The 13,153-nt window shown below is 37.3% G+C and overlaps 1 long non-coding RNA gene and 1 pseudogene across 5 annotated transcripts in view; both read right to left on the reverse strand.

The window, feature by feature from the left end:
* Positions 1-13,153, reverse strand: part of LOC143663182 (uncharacterized) — a 65,067-nt gene that overhangs the window by 29,183 nt on the left and 22,731 nt on the right. For 2 of the 5 annotated variants that reach the window (XR_013165850.1, XR_013165848.1), the window contains one exon: positions 12,573-12,742. The exons of the other annotated variants lie outside the window; for them this stretch is intronic. This is a non-coding gene — a long non-coding RNA (uncharacterized LOC143663182). The remainder of the gene's footprint in view (positions 1-12,572; positions 12,743-13,153) is intronic. 5 annotated transcript variants of the gene reach the window in all.
* Positions 4,039-4,804, reverse strand: LOC143663178 (protein tyrosine phosphatase type IVA 1 pseudogene; annotated as a pseudogene).

A 13,153-nucleotide genomic window follows, 5' to 3' on the forward strand; every position in this document is an offset into this window, starting at 1 on the left:
CCATGGGTATTGCAATTAATATCCTCAATTTACAATAATCTAGTTTGAATTGATGCCAGCTTAGTTTCAATATCATAAAAGTCTGCTCTTATATGGTTCTGTCCTGCCCCTCACCCCTGTTTTATGTTGTTATTGTTATAAATTATATCATACATTGTGTGATTTATAATTTGTTTTATGTGTTTGTCTTTTAAATAATATAGGAAATAAGAAGAGGAGTTACAAATAAAAAATACAATAACACTGTTTTTATTTAGGGCCTTATTTATCTGTTACTGTTATTTTTATATGCCTATTATTTACCTTCACTAGAGTTCTTTATTCATATGGCTTTGAGTTACTATCTAGTTTTCTTTCATTTCTAGCAACAAACTCTCTCACCTTTTGTATACCTGGAAATATCTTAATTTCTCCTTAATTTTTTGAAGGACAATTTTTCATAACATAGCATTCTTGGTTGACAGTTCTTTTCCTTTGAGCACTTTAATAATGTCATTCCACTCCCTTCTGGTATCTATGGTTTCTGATGAGAAATCAGTTGTTAATCTCATTGAGGATCATTTATACATGATGAGTCACTTCTCTTTTGTTGCTTTCAGGATTCTCTTTTTGTCTTTGGCTTTCAACAATTTGATTGTAATGTGTCTCAGTGTGGATCTCTTTGCATTTATCCTCTTTGAAAGTTTGTTGAGATTCTTGAATGTGTACATTTGTGTTTTTTATCAAATTTGGAGATTTTTCAGATATTATTTCTTCAAATATTCTTTCTGCTCTTTTCTCTCCTCTCCTTCTGGGATTGCTTTTATTGCGTATGTCGGTGCATTTGATGGTGGCCTACAGGTCTCCTACACTCTGTTAATTTTCCTCATTTTTTCTTTCTGTTACTCAGTGTAGATAATCTCAAATGACCTATCTTCAAATTCGCTGATTCTTTCTTCTGCGTGTTCATATCTGCTGTTGAGCACTTGTAGTGAATTTTGCATTTCAATTATTGTATTTTTTATTCCAAAATTTCTAGTTGGGTTCCTTTTCATAATTTCTATCTCTTTATTGATATTCTCTATTTGTTTCATACATCATTCTTCTATGATTTCCTATAGCTCTTTGTCTTGGTTTCCTTTAGCTTTTGGGGTATATTTAAAATAGTTAACTTAAACTGCTTGTGCTGGTTTGAATCTGTGATGGACCCCAGAAAAGTCATGTCCTTTAATCCTCATTCAATATTGCTGGCTGGGAGTTTTTTGATTGTTCCCATAGAGATGTGACCCACCCAATTGTAGGTGGTAACTTTTGATTAGATGGCTTCCATGGAGTTGTGAATCCACCCATTCCAGGTGAGTCTTGATTAGTTCCTTTAAAAGAGGAAGAATTTTGGAGACAGTCCTTTTTCATAACCATAAGAACCACAAGAGCCCACGCAGCCCTAGAGACCTTTGGAGACAAAGAAGGAAAATGTCCCTGGGGGCGCTTCATGAAACAAGAAGACTGGAGAGAAGGCTAGCAGACATCATCATGTTCACCATGTGCCTTTCCAGTTGAGAGAGGAACCCTGAACTTTATCAGCCTTTCTTGAGTGAAGGTAACCTCTTGTTGGTGCCTTAATTTGGACATTTTTATAGACTTGTTTCAATTTGGACATTTTCATGGGCTTAGAACTGTAAACTAGCAACTTTCAAAACGCCATTCTGTTTCTGGTATATTACATTCCAGCAGCTAGCAAACTAGAACACTATTTGTCTAATTATTCTAAGTCTGGGGCCTCCTCAGGGACAGTTCCTGCTAATTTTTTCAGTTGCTTCTGAATTTCCATATTTTCTTGCTTCTTTGCATGCATCATAATGTTTTGTTGAAAACTAGCCATTTTGAATGTTATAATATGGTAATTCCGGAAATAAGATTCAAGGTTTTTTTTTATTGCCTGCTGTGGGCTTTAGCTGTTTTTTTTTTTTTTTTTTTTTGTATAGTTACTTTTCTAAGCTATTTTTGTAACATCTGTATTCTTTGTCATGTGTGGTCTCGAAGTCTTTGTTCCTTTAGCTTGTGTTTATCTAGTGTTTTAACAGAGATTCCTTGAACACCAGGAGCTGAGAGACAGTAAGGGGGAGAGGGAGAGAGAGAAAGAAAAAAAAAAGAGGAAAGAAAAAAGCCATTTCTGTGCTGGGCAGAGGCATGTCAGTGCTTTAATAGGCCATTTATAACTCTGACTTAGCCTTCATTTTCTTCTTGTATTGGCTTAGGGATAAGCCAAAAACGAAAGCTTAGGGTCTTGTCAGGTCATTTCTGAGCATGTATCCTGTGCTGGGCATGTGTATGGCTTTCTAAATTCCCCATTATACAGTGAGTGCTTTTGAATGTCCTAACTCCCCAAAGAAACTCCTTTTCCAGCTTTTCCTCCCAGGGTTTTAGCACTCTGTTTTCCTGAACTGTAATTTTTTGCTCCAGGTAGCTGTAGGTTGTTCATTTGCCTTACAATGTTTTTAAGTAATGCTCACCACTCTCCTGTACTGAATGAGTTTCAAGTTAAAAAAGACTAGTGCCTTGCCTCAATCCTTTGGGTAGCCCCCAGTTAGGTTAGTTCAGCAAATTCAATTTTCAAACAAGAGCTATTCTTAGGGCAAAGTCAAAGAAAAATTAACAAAACATTCCTACCATTTTTAAGTTCCTCTTTTCTTGATTCAGTGCTTGCTTGGTTGCTGTAAACATTTGGCTGTTTTCTATAGTTCTGGGACAGTTTTGCTTGATTTTTTTTTTTTACATTTCATGCAGTGATAGGCGCTTGGAGCTACCTATTCTGCTGTTTTCACTGATATACTCTTCCTTCCATTTTAATTTCATGCTATATTAATTTTTCTACCAGAGCCCAGTGTAAGCTACAAGGAGCTGTTTTTCATAAGAAAAATCCTTGTCTATAAGAGAAAGCATAGCTTTGTTCCAAAATATTGAGTTTTTTTTTTTTGATGACAAATGCATTTCGTTATTTATTTAGATTACGCTTTCACACTAAGTTTTTACAAGCTGGTGAACACTGACAAATTATTTCTACCACAGAACTATAGCCACACATTCCCAGACAGTATAAATAAATATGGTTGAACTAACATTAATACACATCATCATTTATCAGTTATATAATAAAACAAATGATCAAGTATCCAAATATTAAGTTGCACAGCTCAAAAGGCATATAAAATATTAGATGTCTGCTGAATCAGCAGAAACCTACTTCTTTTTTTTGCAAGCGAGGTTGGGGAAAAAAGAAAAAAAATCACTTTGAGCAAAAATAGTTGGTAAACAACTTTCAATAGATACGGGGAAAATTTACAAGAATTTCAGAAATTTTGATCAGGAATTTTGTAGCTACCCTAACAAAGCATCTCTACCTTAAAAAAAAAAATTACTAAATTAAAGAGCATATTCTACATGTTCTGCACAAGACAAAAGCAACACTTTACTAAAAATATTTAATAGCCCCCTCCAATTTATTTGTCAGGCCCTCCTGGTTAACTTGCACCCTAAAGTGCAAACATTAAATTAATTGTAAGGCTGTTTTGTCTGGAGACATTAAAGACATGTGCTTCTGTACAATGTCAATTTTCAAAATGGAGGTTTTCTCTAACATCACAAAATGAGTTATAGACATTAAATAATAACCTTAAGATTTGGTAAAAATCTGACAAAATTCAATGGCTGCGCAAACCTGATATATGAATGTGGGAGATTTAAACATAAAGTGACCAGACAAATAACTAAACAGACCTACTTTCAATGTTTGAAATGACTGAAGGAATAAACCACATAAGGTCTAGAGTGTTCATAGTTCCTGGGATTTTAAATTCTGAATGATACTAAAAATATATAAGTCTTGAGCTGGGTATTTTGGCACCTAATCTGTTTAAATTTCTTATATATTGATAAGATTCTGGCATGAGAAGAGATTTAAAAGAGGACTTATAACTCAATACTGCATGATTTTAGGAAAGGTCAACTGTTAGAAATGATAAGCCTATTTTAAATGCTGACCAGCAAGAAATCTTTTACTAAGTGTCCAAACAAGCTGATCGTAACCTAAACATAGAGGCTGCAATTCTTTCAAACTTGTAGCATGGTAAAACTGCTTTTCAGTACTCCTATGGAAGCTTCACTTGACTTATTCACCAACATGTCGGCTAATATGTACGACACATTAGGCCCTTTCTCTCTCAAGTTCCACTTCCAAGGCAATGGCATCAGGTACCCCAGTTTTATTGAATGCAACAGTTGTTTCTGTGACCATTGGAGTCTTTGAAGCACAGCCACATCTTAGGACCATACTTCTCCAAATACAAAAGCTGCTTGCTGTTAAAAGCTCCACACCACTTTTGTCTTATGAACTGTACTGCATCTTCATATCTCATTCCACCTTCAATCAATGCTAGGGCAACAAGCACTGGAGCTCTCCCAAGACCCACAACACAATGAACAGCAATGCAGCCACCAGTTCTTCACAAAACTTAATTTTTACAAGACTTAACCAATCATCAACAATCTGGTTGGATGGTGGTGCACCATCATTAAAAGGCCAATCAAGAACATGGATGCCTTCTTTCTCCACAACAGCAGTGTCATAAGTTGCTTCACATACTCTCACTATTGTGCTAATGCCATACTTCTTAAGTTCCTCTACAAATTTGCTTAAGGTTGCATTGGTCGGATTGTGTGTAATAAGAAATATCATGTTCTTGTGTGTGACTTCCACAGGAGCTGGGCGGTTTATTCGAGCCTTGTTAATTTAGTTAAAAACACTCAATAGGACTATGAAAAAATTTAAAAAATTGAATACAGAAATGATGTAAAGAAACTGAAGTCTACTTCAATATACTCCACTTGAAATTCTCAGTGCTTTGAGTATAAAGTTGGGAGTTACGGGAAATGAAATGAACCTCCTAACAAGAAGCAGCGAGTCTTCAATCCACTAATACTGAGGCAGTTTAAAGTAGTGCACTCAGGTTTACGCCATCCAGATCAGAACTCTTGTAAAATGCTCTACAGATTTCAACACTTCTGTGTCCAGGTTAACCACTCTTATGGAGGTTTCTTGGTGGAGTAGTAATGAGTTTCTACAGTTCATTTGTCTGCATAGAGGTCATGCTGTGCCTGGCAGTAATCTCCACTGCCCTTCAGAAACTCCATAACTGTGTGACCAAGAATACCATAGAAAGGAATGCTGAGTCTCAAGCTCATTCCAGGATCTCTGTCCCACGTTGCCAGGAAGGTCCACACCCCTGGGAGTCATGTCCCACGCAGAGAGGAGGAGGGTGGTAAGACTGCTCGTCATGTTGGCTGGAGGGAGAGGCCACATCTGAGCAACAAAAGAACAGCCGTTATTTCTTGAATTAGGGATCCAATATGGAGTTCTGGTGTTGCTGAGAAAATCTATTCCAAGTATGCATTTTAGAACTTGAAAAATAACCACAGGGTGTGTTCAGGAACCCACAGAGTCAACTGATTAAGCTTACTGTTAGGTGTACCCTGGTCCAGAATCCACTGATCACCTGACCACCAAAAGCTATGACTAGTAGATAACCAGCATAGCACTTTGGATCCTCAAGCATTAACATTAGTTCATAGACAATGTCCAATAATCCCTGAAAAGTTGATACTTCCCTTTGTCCAATGCTACAGTCACCCTGGTAAATAACTGCAGGTCCCTTTGGGGAACACTAGGGAGAAAGCTTCATAGTATACATTTTTGGCAGTTTAATAGGACTTTCACCCCAATCACTCCAATACTCTTATTAGGATTATCAGTGACCTCCATGGTGCTAAATTCAAGGGACATTTCAATCTTTAGCAGCATTTAACAATTTTTGTTCTTGTCATCCATGTTGCTATTCTTTTCTGTAATACTTTGTACATCTCTGGCTGCCGATTCTCTGCCATTCTCATGGCTGGCTCTTCCTCTGCTATTCATCCTCTAATTTTAGGGTACTTCAGAGCTATTTTCTCAGCTCATGTCTTTTCTTGCTACACTAACTTCTGTCCTTGGGTCATTTCATTCAGTCTCATGACTCCAGTTATGATATATATGCCAGTTATGCTCAAATTTATCTGCATGTGAGAAATTTTTCAATTTTAGATATTTGGAATTCACCTAATTTCACCCCACTCCAAATGTGCTTCTCCTTTATTGTTCTGCACAGTAGAAAATGATACCAGCAGCCAGTATTCAAGACAAACAGCCAGGGATTGTTCATGAATTCTCAAATTTTCTTACTCCCATATCAAATCCTACACAAAATCCTATTGATTCTGTCTCTAAATACATATTCAATCCATCAGTTTCTCTCTGTCTACATGGTGACAGGGTAGCATTTATGACTATCATCTATCTCCTGGATTATGACGACAACTTCCTAGTTTGACTCTTGTTCATTCTTGCCCCTTTCTAACGATTTTCCAAACAGAAGACAGAGTCAGCTTTTGAAAATATAACTGGGATCATAATCTCTCTTTTCAAAAACTATTCAGTGACTCCCCATTGTTCTCAGGAAAAGAATCAAAGTTCTTACTATAGTCTTTAAAGCCCTGTTGTGTTGGGCCCTGTATACTTCCTGGCATCATCTCATGTTGCTTACCCCTCCTCCTCAATTCTCTAACCGTACTACCATACTAGCCTTCTCCCATTTTCTTCTCTGTGCCATGTCTGCTATAACTTCAGGTTTTTACTTGGGTTGTTCTCTCTTCCTGGAACATTCATCATCCCTTGTTACCTTGCTAATTCCTATTTGTCCTTTAAATGTCAGCTGAAATGTCACTTCTCAGAGAAAACTTCCTTGATGCCTTAGGCTAGGTTAGGAACCCTTTTTAAGCACTCAGTATTTTCCTTTACAATAACTACATTTCTAATTACTTGTTCCATGTCTTATTTCCCACTAGATTGTAAGCACCTTGATGGCAGGGTCAGTCTAATAGCTAACATGATGCCTGGCACAGTAGCAGGTGCTCAATAAATATTTACTTATAGATTATTTATAGATGAATAAATGAAAGTAAGGGTCAAATTGGATTTCTTTCAAATGCTGAACAATGGTGGCCCAACATTATTTGTGTAATGTAATATAACAATATTATTATACATTGTGTAGTGTAATGTATTAATAAAAATTCCAAGTGATTTGTAAATACCTTCTTTTTTCATATAACATTCTTATATACTAAAAGATTCTATTTTTCCAGCCCCTTTGATCTGTGTAGATGTACTTATGCTAGCATCACTGTTTTAAAAACAAACTTGTTAATTTGGAATAATTTTATATTTAAAGAAAAGTTACAAAGAGAGTACAGGGAATCCCCAAACACCCCTCACCCAGTTTCCCCCATTTTTTGCATTTTACATTATTACTATGGTATATTTGTCAAAACTGACATCGGTAATTGGTTAGCTAAATATCAGACTTTGTTTGGGTTTCACCAGTTTTTCCATTAATGTCCTAATTCTGTTTCAGAATCCAATCCAGGGTACTGCATTGCATTTAGTCATCATGTTGCCTCAGTCTTTTCTGGTAGGTGACAGTTTCTCAGTCTTTCCTTGTTTTTCATGACCTTGACACTCTTGAGGAACATCGGTGAGGTAGCCTACAGAAGTCGCCCAATCATTTTCTAATGATTTGATTGGGTTTATGGGTTTGGGGAAGGAATATCACAGAGATGAAGTGCGATTCTCACCAGTGGTAAAAGATGCCCACGTGACATCACTGATGACGTGGCCTTTCATCACTTTGTTCTGGATAGTATGTATCAGGTTTCTCTACTTTGGAGTTATTATTTTTCCCTTTCTCTGTTCTATTCTTTTGCAGAAAATTTCTAAGTCTAGCCCACCCTCAAAGAGAAGAGGGTCAAAATTAAGCTCCACTTCTTAAAAGGGGGAGTATCTGTATGCCTTATTTGGAATTCTCCTGAAATGGAAATTCATCACTTTAATTATAGTTCTATAACATTTAAAATTTTTGTGAAGGGGCGGGCCACGGTGGCTCAGCAGGCAAGAACTCTTGCCTGGAATGCCAGAGGACCCGGGTTTGATTCCCGGTGCCTGCCCATGTATTAAAAAAAAAATTTTTTTTTGTGAACGGTTCATCTTCACTCATTCTTTTATTAAAATTTGATTTTAATAAAAAATATCTTCAAGAAGATATTTAAAATATCTTTAAATAATTTAAAAAAATTTTATTAATTTTAAATTAAAAAAATATATGACAACAAAGAAACGCAAACATTCTTAATATACAATCATTCCATTCTACATATATAATCAGTAATTCACAATATCATCACATAGTTGCATATTCACCCTCATGATTATTTCTTAGAACATTTGCATCAGAATGCAAATTCTCAGAAAAAGAAATAAAATGAAAACAGAAAAAAATATATATACCATATCCCTTACCCCTCCCTTTCATTGATCACTAGCATTTCAAACTAAATTTATTTTAACATTTGTTCCCTGACTATTATTTATAAAATATCTTTAAATAATTTTATAATTAAAATATCCATTTAATGGCTGACAGAAATTGCATTTGACAATATATTAATTTGAGAAGGACTCACATCCAGGAATATGGTATGTGTCTCCATTTAGTCATCTTCCTTTATATCTTTAGGAATTATTATATGCTGATGACTAAGTTCTGGAAGAATATAAGCAGACAGAGGAAGGTCTGTTTTGTAGTCAGATATTGCAGCCCTGTGGCTTGACAGTGAGCCTGAAGATTGAAATAATATCCGCTGTCCCAGGGAATAAACTTATCAGAGCCAAAAAGTTTGAGGCTGTTACTGAATTTTGTTACATCAAAGTAAAATATGTAGAAAACAAAATTAGAGCCCAGAATATGTTTTTTTTTTATCAGAAAAAACTGATAAAAACCATGTGCTCCTTGAGGTCAGAGACCAGATTCGATTTGTCTTTGTATTCCCCACTGCTAGCACTCTCATTGCTACCACACACAGGCATCCATTGAATGTCTGTTGAATAAATGGATAAATCAGGAAATGAATATGGCCTTACACACCACACCAGAGATGTGTTATGATCATTATTATGATTCACCAGCTCTTCAATAGATGATTTATTTTACTTGTTCATATTATTGAAATGACTTGTCACTAGTTTTTCATTAGTGCCAACAACATTTCATATTCAAGTTGAAATGACAGAATCACTAAAAATGACATAAATTTAACAGCACTGAAAGTATGCTTAACATCAGCCCAACAAGTTGAAAAATAATTCTGTAGAATTTTAAATTTGGAAACAGAACACAAAATCATTTTATCCTGTACTTACAATTACTTAAACAAAGCAGGGATTTATTTTTTATGTTCCTGAGCACCCATTCTTTCTTCTATGGTCTCCGGAACTTCTGCAGGTGTATATTGCTACCACACTGGGAGGGCCTGGGAACTCCTGAAGGTAAACCTGTAGAGCCTGAGGATAAGGCTGATAACCTGATAGGCAGAATAGAGTAGATGAAAGAAACCTGGTACTTGGTGATTTAATGTGAGGTGCTGGGTTAGTCTTCATCAGAAACTAGGCCGGAATCTAGACTTTGCAGTGATTCCTTTATTGTTAAGTCATTTGCAACTGAAATAGTTCTAGTTCTACCTGGTAGATACACAGGCCAGGACTGGAAGGGAACTGGGGAAAATGAAAAGAGTTTTAATTTGTTGCAATGATGGGATTGAAAGTAATTTTTTTTCTTCCTTTGATTTCCACTAATATTCATTATGTGAATCATAACTGACAGTTTATATGAATCACAACTGAAAATATTTCTGAATGTTGAAGAAAATCTCTAAAGGCAAAGAGTCTTAATAAGCATAGTATTGTAAATAATATCTATTGTATATTTACGATGTTGTTCACTCTAAATATTAGGGCAGTTCTCTTCTTTATTAAGTATGAACAAGTAGAGGCTTGCTGTTAGGCCACATTCTCTCAGAAAGGAGGTAAGGCCGATTAACAAGTACTGTGCAGTGAATATACATCTAACTATTGGTGTACCAGGAGAGCTTTTTAAATTTTAATAGAATAAATGAAGACTATAGGAATGAAATCTGAGTTGATCAATTTTACCTAGTGTTAATATGCTGCAAGAAGAAAATGAGACTGCACAACAAAGATTTCATATGTAGCCATGTGGCTTCACTTTGCTCCCAAATTCCTGCATCTCTGCCCCCCTGTGCCCAATTGCAACTCTCAGAAGTCAAGGACTGAGCCTCACTCTCTAGTCTCCTCCTTTAAAAAGTATAATGCAATTATAGTCCCTTACCTCCTTCGACTGTCAGAGAGCTGCATGCCAAAGATCCTTTTGGTTTCTGATTAGTCAGGAGAAGGAGAATGCAATACAGAAGACTCCAGGGACAGAGAGAGGAGTAAAATGTGTCTTATATGCACACAGTTTGAAAATGATACATGTTTGAGTGCATACTGGATGCCAACATTAGTTCTAAACACACTATGGTCCAGCCATGCTTATCTTTTTTCCAGTTCTTTCCAAGATCCAACAGCCTGGCCACTTAGAACCTTTCTCACTTACTGTTCCCTGGTCTGGAATATTCTCACTGTTCTGGGAAGGCCGACTTTAATTTATCCAACAGTCCTCAGTTTAAATGTACTTGTTTAGGGAAGTATTCTTTGACCCTCAAGCTTCATTAGGGTTTTTTTTGTTGTTGTTGTGTCACCCATTTGTGGCAGTTGCTGAAATACTCAGCTCCCCATTCAAGAAAGGAGTTAAGGAGTAAATTCAATTGACAGCCTTTAGCTGCTCACTCCTTCAGTTCTGCCTCAGCTTTTGAAAAGAGGTTATGCTCTTTTGGGGATGGCCTCAGCCAATGTATAAGACAAGGTACAAGGGCCTGGCCATTTCTGTGCAACATGGGACTCCTCTAATGTGCAAACTTGCTCCAAAGTTCCTCCATTGGAATGACAAGGATTTTATTATATTTGCATTGCTTCCTCCTTTTCCCTTTCACAGTTATCACTTCAAAATAATATTTTACTTTCTAACTACATCCTAGTATCTGCTTCCTGGAGGACTTAGCTGCCACACTTGTCTTGGAGTGGCTGGAATTTAGAGAGGCATGAAATGAGGCTGTAGAGGTAAGCAAAGGCAGAATACATAGGGATTTTACAGTAACGGTGTTAAATTTTACCCAAGCCCTGTGTTTCTGGAAAATTGTGACATTTAAGAAATCTCCCTGCCCTTTGTGTACCAAAGTACAGCTTAATGCAAAGAACCACCTTGTGGTAGTTAGATTCAGTTGTCAACTTGGCCAGGTGAAGGCATCTAGTTCTGTTGCTGCGGACATGAGCTAATGGTACATGAACCTCATCTGTTGCTGATTTACATCTGCAGTCGGCTAGGAGGAGTGCCTGCTGCAACGAATGACATTTGACTTAATTGGCTGGTGCTTAAATGAGAGAGTGCAACATAGCACAGCCCAAGCAGCTCAGCATACCTCATCTCAGCACTTGCAGCTCAGCCCAGGCCTTTGGAGATGCAGAAAGAAATCACCCTGGGGAAAGTTGTTGGAACCCAGAGGCCTGGAGAGAAGGCCAGCAGAGACCATCCTGTGCCTTCCCACATAAGAAAGAACCTCAGTGGAAAGTTAGCTGCCTTTCCTCTGAAGAACGAACAAAATAAATCCCTTTATTAAAAGCCAATCCATCTCTGGTGTGTTGCATTCCAGCAGCTAGCAAATTAGAACACACCCTTTTCCATCTGACTTAGTTAATGGGAATGCCCCCCTTGTTTATCTATGACAAGGCCAGATACAGACCCTCCACATTCCTATTCTTTGTCTCAAAAATGATTGGTTGAACTGCTTGTCCTCATTGATGAGTTAGAACAGAATTCTCGTTAACCAAACTTTGGTTAAGCTTTATCCTTCTCCAGTCCCCTGACCTTTAAGGGACAAGGATACCTCCCAGAAAATAGGCTGCTTCAGCATAAAATATTCTCTGCTCTATCATCTCATCACACTAATATTTCATTCCACTTCCCCCCTGCCCCTAGTTCTTTCCTCTCTGTAAAAGAAAAATCCTTCTTGCCAAACTCTTGAGATGCTTGCAGAGCTTATGGTCAAAGCATTCTTCCTTTGGACATGCTGAATTTGATATACCCAGGGACATTCAAGAAGAAGTGTAAAATAGGGAGTTGAATACATGGTTCTGGAATCCAAAGGGAGATTTGGACTGGAGATATTTATTTGTGAATACTCACCCAGGAGAGCTACAGTATATTAAGAGAGAGGTTTAAGAAATTGACCTAGGAAACTGGCCCCTCTGGTTTCAGGATTTATCTGGCCTAGGAACCCATCTGGAGGGTGTAGATTTCTGGAAAATAATTATAGTGCATGAAACTTTTGTAGAATCTCAGATAGTGTTGTAGGTGTTCTTAAGGGTAAAGAGGAATAGTTTTGTTTTGGGGTTGGCAACCTGTGGTAATTAGCAATATATAGCTAAAGCTTGTAAAAAAGTAGCCTCCAGAATAGTCTCTGGACTGCATTTGAGCTCTATTAGCTACTGATACCTTATTTTGTTGCATTTCTTTTCCTCCTTTTGGTCAAGAAGATGTTGTTGATCCCACAGTACCAGGGCCAGGCTCATCCCTGGGAGTCTCCCACATCGCCAGGAAGACGGTCACCCTGGATCTCATGTCCATTTAGCAGGGAGGTTAATGGTTTTCCTTGCAGAGTTGGGCTTAGAGAGAGAGAGACGCACATCCAAGCAACAAAAGAGGTTTTCTAGAAGTAACTCTTAGGCATAACTACTTGTAGGCTTAACTTCTTCACTACATAAATAAGCTTCACAAAACCAAGCCTCATGATCAAGGGTTTGACTTATTGACTTGGGAGTCCCAGATATTTGAGATAGTATCAGGGGTTTCCCGGAGGTAAAACTTCAATAGTTCCATATTTTTTCTCCTGTCCCTCAAGGGACTTTGCCAATACTTTTAAATTAACTGCCCGGAATACTCTGGAATATATCTGGACATTATCTTCAAGCTATACAGAATTGCAATCCCTTCTTCCCATTCTAGGCTCCATGTGTTTGGGTTGTTTAAATGAGCTATCCAGACAGGTTGTTAGATTATGTACTACAGAACATTTA

This window comes from Tamandua tetradactyla, chromosome 2 (genome assembly GCF_023851605.1).
Source record: "Tamandua tetradactyla isolate mTamTet1 chromosome 2, mTamTet1.pri, whole genome shotgun sequence".
NCBI classification, from domain to species: domain Eukaryota; kingdom Metazoa; phylum Chordata; class Mammalia; order Pilosa; family Myrmecophagidae; genus Tamandua; species Tamandua tetradactyla.